The sequence below is a fragment of the Carya illinoinensis genome, chromosome 7, assembly GCF_018687715.1.
Source record: "Carya illinoinensis cultivar Pawnee chromosome 7, C.illinoinensisPawnee_v1, whole genome shotgun sequence".
In the NCBI taxonomy this organism is placed as follows: Eukaryota; Viridiplantae; Streptophyta; class Magnoliopsida; order Fagales; family Juglandaceae; genus Carya; species Carya illinoinensis.
In genome coordinates, this window is record NC_056758.1 from 12,215,851 (window position 1) to 12,227,125 (window position 11,275).

The window sequence follows — 11,275 nt, forward strand, 5'->3', positions numbered from 1 at the left end:
AGTTTAATTCTATGTTTAACTCCTCATCGTTGGATTTAGATTGAAGACTCCAGAATGAAGGGGTAGGATTAAATACCCAAGCCCCTTCCCTTTTACCCCCCACTTGCCCTCTTTCTTCTCCCTTAGCTCATGCATACACGAACCCCTCCTCTTGGCTGATCTGCTTCTCCAGCCTAGCCCCAAGCCATTGTCACAGCCATGCTACTGGCCACCCAGCCAACCATCGCACACCAACGACCACCTCAGCCACTACAAGACCACCTTGAGCCTCCCTTGGCCTCCCCTAGATCATCCCTAAGCCCAAATAGCATTTTATATGGTGAACAACCACCCCACAATGGATAGCCACTGTACACGGCTTTAGTTGCCACGTATAACCCTTCCACTGCCACTTATGAACTACCCATTGTGTCGGTCACCCTCCACAATCACGTTAAACCTACCAAAGCCTAAATCTAGTCAAGAAACCCTAGATCCAGCTTTCGAAATAGCCCCGTTCCAAGGTCACGATAGTGATGACGACGGAGTGGCTACTGCTTAAGCTAGTGCCTTTTGACGCCATTGGTTGTGCCAGGAAACAAGCAATGCGCAGGTTATCCTAGCGATGGTATAACTCCTTTTCCCTTTCCCTCATTATTTATGTGAATTTGGTTGGTTGTGGACTATGTTGTTGGTATTATGAAGTGTACCAGTGTACACGAAGTATCGGGCATAGTTGTGAAATGTAGTATGTTGTTATGGACTGTTCTGTAACGGTGGTTGTGAAGTGTGTGTCATTGTGGTATTGTATAGTGTAGTGTGTTGTGAAGGGAGTATATGTGGAGTGTATGCCGTATGGTAAAGTCATGATGCATCGGATGGTATGTCATGAAGGTTAGGATGGTTGCATAATTGAGGAGCCAAAAGCGTGATGTGTAATATCAAAAACTGAGGAGTAGTATCCTGAATTAATTGTGATGTGATCGTGTGATCAAAGTGACGGGTGTCACTGTATAGCAGTGTTATGGCTGTTATACATGCGAAGTGATGGAGTGGCATAATAGTGAGGTAGTGGGAGCATGTCGGGGGAATGTCACAAAGTGACATAGTCAAGTGGGAAGTCATGCTTGTGATGAGTGAGGAGTTGGTATAGAAGTGACGTAGCGGTATGCCAGGTGACATGCCAAGGTCACGGTGTAGCTCGAGAGTAGTCTCGAGCTACGTGACGTGAGGTGTAATTGGGAAGGAGTCTTATTGTGTCAAGTGTTGGGATGAACTTGTAAAAGGTCGAAAAGTAGGGAAAGTCCTATCAACTAGGTTTAAGTGGAAGTTGGTATCAGAGTATGGAGGTTGTTTACACAAGCGGGCGTTCAACGAATTATATGTTGATCTTAGGTGATAAAGGGAAATAGGGTACATGTGTAATTTGGTTAGACACATGTACTGGATGGATTTACCATATATAATGGGTGATCTGTCCTAATAATGGGCACACGATGTTAAGCCTTAGAGTTGGTTTAAAGTTGTGTGAAATGCATGGATAGGAATGGGGATGAAGTGTGGACTATGATTGAGATGCATCACTTGGTCGGTTCAAGTTATGCATCAGGATGTGGTTGATAGGAAGAGTAAGATGAAGGTACTAGTGTAGTCGGGGCCAAAAAGAGGAAACGTGGTGAGGAAGACATAGAAGGTGGGATAGAGGGAGAGTGTGTCTAAGTGAAGTGTAGATGTGTCTTCTAGTTTAGTTGCTTATGCACTAGATTGAGAATGACGTTGAGGTTGTATATGCATGTAGGTTACCATCTAACACGCACATGAATTGAATGCATGAAAGAAGTACAGCATGGAGTCCAGGTAAGCATTATGTTCATACGCTTCTAGAGTTTTCTAAAAGATATGAATGAAATGAAAATGACATGTTTCTCTTTATGATGCTTTACAAAATAAACAACGTTTTATTAAAACATGCTAAGTATAAGTCTTCAAGTATATGTATGTAATGAACCTTCTTGGCAACCCCTTTTTATGCACCCTATATTTAGTTGTATACATGTGATGGATGACTATACGTAGTAAGTATTGTATATATTTTCATGAAATGAAATGTGAGACTTATGCATTATACTTTAAGCGATGCTTTAAATGACCCAAAGAAAGTGTTTTAAATCTCCCTAAGAATTGATGCTTTAAGGATGCCATGAACTGATGTTTTAAATGATGTCTTGAAAGATGATGTTTAGCTCATGCTTTTAAATGATGCTTAAGAATGAATGGACTGAAAAGAAAGAAGGAAAAGAAAAGGAGCTGTAGGAACGGTGGTAAGTCCTGCCCGTGATTCTCGTCTATACTGACTGAATACAGGAAAGTTTTAATATATTAAAATACGTAACAGCCATATGAATGAATGAGTACCAAATGAATGGGCAGATTGCAATGTTGGATAAATAGTATTGGTAGTGCACCCAGTGCTACTCCTCGATTGAAAGGGATTCCCAACCCATTGCCGCAGGCAGAGTCTAGGGACGAAGAAAGATAGCTAACCCTTACACATGGGATAGAATAGCGTGTAGCGGCCAAAGGAAAGTAATAAGAGAATGTATGTGGGCTTAGGCTCTTTTAAGAAATGAAGGCATGGGGTGTGGGAAAATATTTTACAAAAGAAAACCATTTTCAAAAAAAATCCTGCCTCGAAATGTTTAAATGAATGTATGTTTTATGAATATATATTATGTATGGAGTGATGAATATATGACTGAAAACTTATGTTACTATATTTTGATTGTATGAAGTAATGCTTACGAGTATTCGACTCATTTTAGCTTTTATATTTGCCCCTCTCAGGAACAAGATGAGTAGAGGGCGCAAGGATGGACATAGCCCAAAAGGGAAAGAGCACAGAAGTCTAGGCATGATGTTTTGTGTTAAGGACTTTTAATTTTAAAAGTTTAAAATTTTCCGTTGTAACTCTCTTTAATTTAAGAAACATGTTTTATTTTTAAACATGGAGTCTTTCGTATCCTAGATAGGAAAGAAAAAGGTTTCAAAATAAACGGTAATTCCCATTTCTTTCTCAAAATTATTTCCTAAAAGTCCCACCATATGAACACGTATACAAAGGTAACCATAAAAAATAAGTACCCATTGTCAAGGATAGATGATTTATTTGACTAGCTGTAGGGAGCAGCAGTATTTTCTAAGATGATCTTACTCCAAAATATCGCCAATTGAGGGTTAAAGAAGGTGACATATCAAAGACAGCCTTTCAGACTAGGTATGGCCATTACAAATTTATGGTGATGCTTTATAGGCAAGGTAGATATCACCGATTTCGGATTTGGATAGAAAATAAATATGGGCAAAGTGGATTTTTCTCCCATAAACTTCCCCAAGCTTTTTTCCATCTTAAATTATAAAAAATTTCAAATTTCCCACGAGTACTAATTAAGTTACCAATATGACTAAACTTGCACTCTCAATGAATCTGACTGTAAAAATTATGTCACATGAACAATTTCTTGTTTTATCTTAAAATTCAGATATTAGAGAGGGTACAAAATAAAAGTATAGATAATTGGAGATATAAAGTAGAAACCTTTAATAGTTTAAACTTCTAAGCGATAAGACTTTGTACTTGCTCAGACTCTAGGCCGCAAATATTGAAAATTGCGCATGTTCTATCGATCTCTCTTACAATAGGAAAGGGTTAATGTTGAAAATTATCCCTAATAAAGGGTTCCTCAAAGGGAATGTATTGAAAGGTCTCCAAAATATAAATTCTCCTCAGAAATAGCACTTGAGGGCTAAAGAAATAATAGCTAGGTCCTGAAAGTTAGTGTTCTAATTAATATATAGCTGAACCTTTAATTACTTTGTAAGATAACACAGGAGTATTAAGGGAGGATGTATTGCGATCGTCAAACATTTAGAAGGTAGCAAATTTAGACTTTTAGCTTCAGATCCCTATTATCTAGCTTGAGCCATCAATACAGGCCACACGCTGTTAGAGAAATTTTCTTTTAATTAATTAGATCGACCTAATTTCTAAAATGGTATCCCCACAAGGGGGCTGGGGGATATATACATGCATATTTCAATGCAGGTCACAAACAGTGGAACAGGAGCTCAGGCAACAGTGAGAATTGTGGATCAATGCAGCAATGGAGGTCTGGATTTGGATGCAGGAGTGTTTAAAAAACTAGACACTGATGGAAAAGGCCTTATCGTGAGCTACAAGTTTGTGAACTGCGGGGATCAAAGCAGTTCTATTTTACATTCCCACGATTGTGAAAACATGGTCAGATTATTAGTTCTGACCATGAATAAATGAAGTTGGACTTCAATAACTGTATAGGAAGTAAAATGGTACATCATTGTATTACAACGTCTTCGATTTGAGAGAAGGAAAACGAAGCTTGTTTCAAGGAGGGAAAATGATAGACACACCATTTTTTGTTTTTGTTTTTTAAATTCTTACTTAAATGGAGGACATTTTTATAAAATAGAGATAAAAATATCCTCAAGTTAGAAAATAATTATAAAAAACAGTAATAAAAACGGTTGTCTATTTGCCTTTTCTGACATCGAGTTACACTAAGGTCGTAGGAAATTATGCGCTAAAGATGCCACTAATATGCCCCAAATGTTGTACGTGTACCCTACCGGAAATGTTTAGTTCTTTTTTTTGCGAGCAAATTTCATTAATAAAAAGGAGAAATACGAAAGGATGGAGTGGACAAGCACGACAAATGTCCCAATTAAAATAAATACAGTATATATAAAATATATATATATATATATATAAAGGAAACGGTACCCGTTGATGCAATTTTAAGTATACCTGGAGCGTGTCCTAATGACCTGCAAAAAGGAGAACTCAGGCCGGTACCTAGTGGAAGATGCCTCCAATGTTTAAGTTAACAAAAAGTTATACTCTAACAATTGTTAATGAATCTATATCTCAATGGTACGTAACCAGTGGGTTATTTATAAGGTTGAGGTGACCTAACATCACAAGTCTTCCTTGTAGATACGATTCTCAGCACCTAGTTTGGGATATTACCTTTTGGAGCATGATTTGGCTCTTGATAGTGCTCGTCTGGCGTAGATATCTTGCTCAAACTTATCTTCATAGATCTTAATATTGTGGTGATATGGTTGGTTAGGTTTCCATATATATCAGTTATGCCTTGATCTAATAACAAAAAAATTAGGGACCAACGTTGCATGATCTCTCTATTTTACCTCTTGGGAAGATTGGTTGGGTTTGGGTGTTGAGAAGTGTTGAGGAGAGTTGTGAATAGTAATAAAAAGTAGGTGAAAAGTAATAATAAAGTAATGAATAGTAATAAAAAGTAGGTAAAAAATAATGAATAGTAAAAAAAGTAGGTGAAAAGTAATAATAAAATAATGAATAGTAGTGAGAAGTATTGAGAAGTGTTCAAATCCAGTTTTTCGAGACTTTGAATGTGTTTGCGGTTTTTCCTTGACATGTGATCTTGAAGTGAATATCCATATCTATGTGTGATTAAGTGTACTGTGCATCAATAATCATGGGACGTGATGGACTTCCTTGGACCATTCCTATGGGGCATCGCCACAAACTTCAAATGGGTAGAGGGATTCCCCTTGAATGATTGGGGGGGGGGGGGGGGGGGGGGGGGCGAAATCGTGATACTCTCTCCGAATAGTTGGGATGTAGAATCTCCCACCATTGCACATATTGTTGTCTTCAAGTTGGTTGATTGGATAGACATTTCCTGGTGCAACATATTATCTCTGTGTGAGAGTCGACCTATGTTGGGGTCTATACGAGTTGGCTTGCACCACGTTGATCAAGTAGAAAGGATTTTTCCAATGTCAAACGGTGGAGCGGCTCTCATTCCCTATTTACACATCCAGCGATGTATGTCTATGTGATGAATATCTATCTGATGAGCCTCTATGTGTTGGAAGTTGGGCTTGTGGAACTAATATGATTTTATGTATTTGACCTACTGGCGGGAAGGATGATTCCTCGCCTAAATAGCATTTATGCTTTAAAATGCGTCATGTAAACGGGTACCTCCTTGGAGGGTGACTCATTGCAATGTTTATATATATGTGTTTCACTAAAATGGTGATTACTTGCCATGTTATAAACCCTTGTGTCTATGCCTTAGTTGGTGACTCCTCACCAAATTATATATATGTGTGTGTGTGTGTGTGTGATTTCACTATTTACATGAAATGTTCCTTATGTCTTCAATAGCATTATCTCTCATTAGCAGTTTTGTCATGGCTACCTAACTTATCTATGGTTTCATTCTCGGAACTATAGAATTTGATGTAGAGTTAGAACCAGGAGTGATGCAATAGGATGAAGAGCCGACCCCGCCCGCACCTTGAAGAAGGAGGCTTGTCTTTGTCATAGGAGCCATGAATCATTTTGAGTTTTAATTAGAACCTTTTAAGGGGCGACCAATTGTATTTGTTTTGTCACCCGTTAGGCAACAAACATACTATTTGGGTTATATGTAACTCTATGTTAACACTTTTGAGGAATGACAATAATCATTTCGAAGGTCTTAAGACTTCTGGTACTACAAGGTCTAGTTTACCAATGAAACCTATGTCTTTTCCACTGCAATTCCATATCTGCATCCAACACATACACTTCCATCTAGATGAGGCACGTCTAACCCAAACAATCCATGGGTGTTGACCACCTGGCTGGAACCCTTGGCACCACAGAACCTCCTTGACTTTACATAAGGGATGGTATAACAAGCCACTCCTTCTTTCTTTTAAAGTTATGAGCCTCGTTTTGAGTGCCGAGCATCAATGGCATGTTTCAAAAGATATCAAGTAATTTTTAAAACAAGTCCAATATTTTAAATGTTATGAAAATAATTATATGTGATATTTCCAATGTTATTGGACTAAACTTGATTTTAAATAAGACAATTATAATATTTTTGAAGAGCTCCAAAAATATTAGAATTGTGAAAAATTATTTAATTTAAATGATTTCAGTAATTTAAAAATATTATAAGATTTAAATTATGTTGAAAACTCTAAATTAATTTAAATGGTTTTATTCTCTTCAAATAATTAACAAGACTTCATCATTTTAGTTAATGATGAATGAATATTATTTTATGAACTTTAGTTTATAAAATTAGTATTTAAACTCACCGTTAGATCGTTTTGAAGATCCCAAGATGAAAAATCTGGATTAAATTCCCAAGCCCCTAACTTTTTCCCTTCTCTCTCTCTCTCTCTCTCTCTCTCTCTCTCTCTCTCTCTCTCTCTCTATCTCTCTCTCTCTCTCTCTCTCTCTCTCTCTCTCTCTCTCTCTCTCTCGACGGACAACCTTTCTCTTCTCTCCCTCTACCATGGCACCTTCTCCTCTCTAAACCAGCTATCGCCAACTGCCCAACCTCACCACTGCCACCCGCATGTCCCCCTCACATCGCAATCCAACTCTACCATCGATGAGTCACACAGCAGCCCCCTCTCCCTCCTCCTTTCCCTTTTAGGAAATGGGTTTCAAAGTCCATTTCTCCTACTTGCATTGTTGTATGCAGCCAATTGGGCCACCGAACACCTCCACCGGCACCACCACCTCACGGGCTCCATCTCCATGGTCTCCCTTTCCCCCAACTCTCTCCCTCTCCATTGCACCACCTCACACACGCACAAAGCCAACACACGGGTTTTTCCCCTTAGCATCGACGTCGCTACCACTCAGGCCATCGTGTCACCATTGATGGCCTCACCCCCACTGGTGGACCCCCTCCACCACACCCAGCCTCCTTCTCCTTCGGATCATCCCACACAGGCATCCACGAAACCCACACAGGTTCACCCATTTAGCCACGGCGTTACCGCTATACACGGCCACCCACGACCTCCAGCTGCCATTGGTAGCTTCCCTTGGCCACCCTCTTCCTCCCTCAATTGCCCATGCCCCCGATATGGCCTCCCCTTCAGGCAGCCTAATCAATTGTTCACAGCGAGATGCCACCGTGCTCCTCCATACACCACCCACCATGAGCCTCCCTATGGCCACCCCTACCAGATTCATCAACTAGTACACCCAAATAGCCCCCAACCACCGTGGACAGCCACTATACATGGCTAACTGCCACCATACACGATTTAACGGCCACGTACGACTCTTTTGATGCCTTTGATCTTGACAGGTATCGAGCAACGCACGGGTTATCTTGTCGATGGTATAACCCTCTATCCATTATTATTTATGATAAATTTTAGTTGATAGATTGTGGACTGTGCTGTTAGTATTGTAATGTTCGCTACGTAGTTGTAAGTGAAGTGTGGTTGTGTAGTGAAGTGTTGGGCATAATTGTGTAGTGTGCTGCGTAATGTTGTAGACTGTGCTGTGAAGTATGGGTGTGAGGTGTTTGCTGTAGTTGTGATGCGGTGTAATGTTGTAAGAGAGTACTCATGGCATTTACTCTATGTAGTGCAATGATGCACCATATGGCATGCGTCGTAGTGACGTGTGGTGTAGTGTGGATGGAGGAGAGTTTACGTGAAGTGTACTTTGTACAGTGTCGTGATACACCAAACAGTGTGCCATGAAGGTTTGGATGGTGTAGTTGAAAAGCGTCGAGAGTACGATGTAGTAACGGGAACTGTGGAACAGTGTCCCGAAATAGTTGTGATGTAACTCTATCATAATGACAAGTGTCACAATATAGCTTAGGAGTAGTCTTGAGCTACCTGACGTGACATAGATGTTGTGAATAGAGCCCTGTAGTGTCAAGTGTTGGGATGAACTTGTAAAAGGTAGGGAAGTAGAAAGGTCCTGCTGACCGGGTTTGAGTAGAAATTGGTATTAGAGTATGGAGCTTGTTTATATAAGTGGGAGTTCATTGGATTATAAGTTGATCTTAGGTGATAAAGGGTAAGGTACATATGCATCTAGTGAGACACGTGTACCGGATGGATTTACCATATATAATGAGTAATCTGTCCTAAGCATAGTTACATGATGTTTAAGCCTTAAAGTTGACTTAAAGTCATGTGGCATGTATGGATGGGAATGAGGATTTAGTATGGGATAGGATGCATGAAGGTAGTAATGGGTATGTTGTCTAGCATTAGAATGCATGACTTAGTTGGTCTGAGTCATGCATCAGAATGAGGTTAATAGATGAGTAAGACGAAAGTCTTAGTGTCTTAACCCTAAGGTGAATCACAAAGGTTCACTTTAAAGAGTAAGACCTCAAAGTAGAATGACAGATTGGAAAAGGTGACCCAAGTGGGCCTAGAAAGAGGAAACGTAATGAGGAAGACATAGAAGATGGAAGTATTGATGGTAAATGGACCCTGAAGGCTTTAGCATAGTAAATGGGACGTAAGAACACAGGGATGGAAGAAGAGTGTTCCAAGTGAAGTGTAGTTCTATTTCTAGTATAGTTGTTATGTACTAGATAGAGAATGATGTTGAGGTTATATGTATGCATGTAGGTTGCCATCTAACATGTACATGAATGAATTGCATGAAATGATTATGACATGAAATCCATTTAAGTACTATATTCATACTCTTCTAGAGTTTTCTAAATAAATGAAAATAAAAATGAAATGTTTTTCCTGTACGATGCTTTACTAAACAACACGAAACACTTTTTACGAAAGAATGTTAAGTTTAAGTTTCCAAGTATAAGTATGTATCGGCTCTCCTTAGTAGCCCATTTCTACGCACCCCAAGTATATAAGTGTATGCATATGAATGGATGCTATACATAGTAAGTACTGGATGTATTTTCACAAAATGAAAGGCGAGGCTTAAGCCTTATGCTTTAAATGATGCAAAGAAAGAGTTTTAAATGTCCTTATGAACTGATGCTTTAAAGGATGCATGAACTGATGTTTAAAGGATGCTATGAAAGATGATATTTAAGCCCATACTTTTTAAATGACTTTTACGAACGAACGGACTGAAGGATTGAAAGAACTTAAAAGAACTGAAAGGACTAAATGCTTTAATATATGAAAATACGTAACAGCCACATGAATGAACGGATAAAGGTACCGAAGGATTAGACTAGGCAGATTGCAATGCTGGGTAAGTAGTACTTGTAGTGCACCCAGTGCTGCATCTTAACGGAATGGAACAGTGTGCAACGGTCAATAAAAGTGATAAGAAAGAATGTATGCATGTTAAGAAAGGATGTATGCATGATAAGACTCTTGAAGAAATGAAGGCAGAGAGGCATGGGGAACTGTTTTATGAAGGAAAACTCTTTTTAAAGAAAAACCCCACCTCGCAACATTTTAAAATGAAATAAATGTCTATGTATGATATGTATGGAGTGATGAATACATGATTGAAAACTTATGTTGTTATATTTTAACCGTACGAAGTAATGCATACGAGTCCTCGACTCATTTTAATTTTTATGTGTGCCCTTCTAGGGACAAGATAAGCATGACGTATCAAGACGGACATGGCCCAAAGGAAAAAGCATGAAAGCCTAGACACAACGTTTTTGTACAAGAGAATTTAATTATAAAATTTAATATTTTTTGTTGTAACCTTTTAAATTAAGAAACATATTTTATTTATAAACATGGAGTCTTTCGTATCCTGACATGGAAGGAAAAGAAATTTGAAAATGAATGGTAATTCCTGTCTATTTTCTTAAAATCATCTTCTAAATGTCCCACCATAAAGACATGCATTATAGATGGGGTGCCACAACTTGGTAGCAGAGCATGCATATACGCGACTTTGGGTTAACGTTTAAAGTATGTGGGACGTTAATAGAAACTTTAGCATTGTAAGCCTGAGAATTTAAGTATCCTAGTTTTGATATGCATATAGAAATGAAAAATGGGATAGGAGCCCTGTGAGACCTTTAGAGCCCTGTGAGAAGAGCAGCCACGCAGTGGACCGTCGAGCAATAAGTGAGATGATGAGCTAGCAAGAGTGTTAAGCTGTATTTCGAATGTGTTGAAGCAACAACATGACATATACTTGCGTCACTTGCAAGTACAATCATTAGAAACTCCCAAGGGAGAGCATAGGAGATATATTTACGAGCTATTTTTGGCGCATTGCTACTAGGGATTCTTGGGTAATGAGGGTCCAATAAAGTGGAGAGATGGACAATAGATATTGAGAGGACTTCCGAACTGTGTGGGTGCATCGAGGTTAGAAGGTATTTTATGCAAGTTACTTGCTACAAGGAGAAGTGGAATTATGGTTTGGTACTAAGAGACATTTATTTACCATGGGGCTAGGAGCCAGGAATCTCATGGGAAAGATTTAATAAAGTGC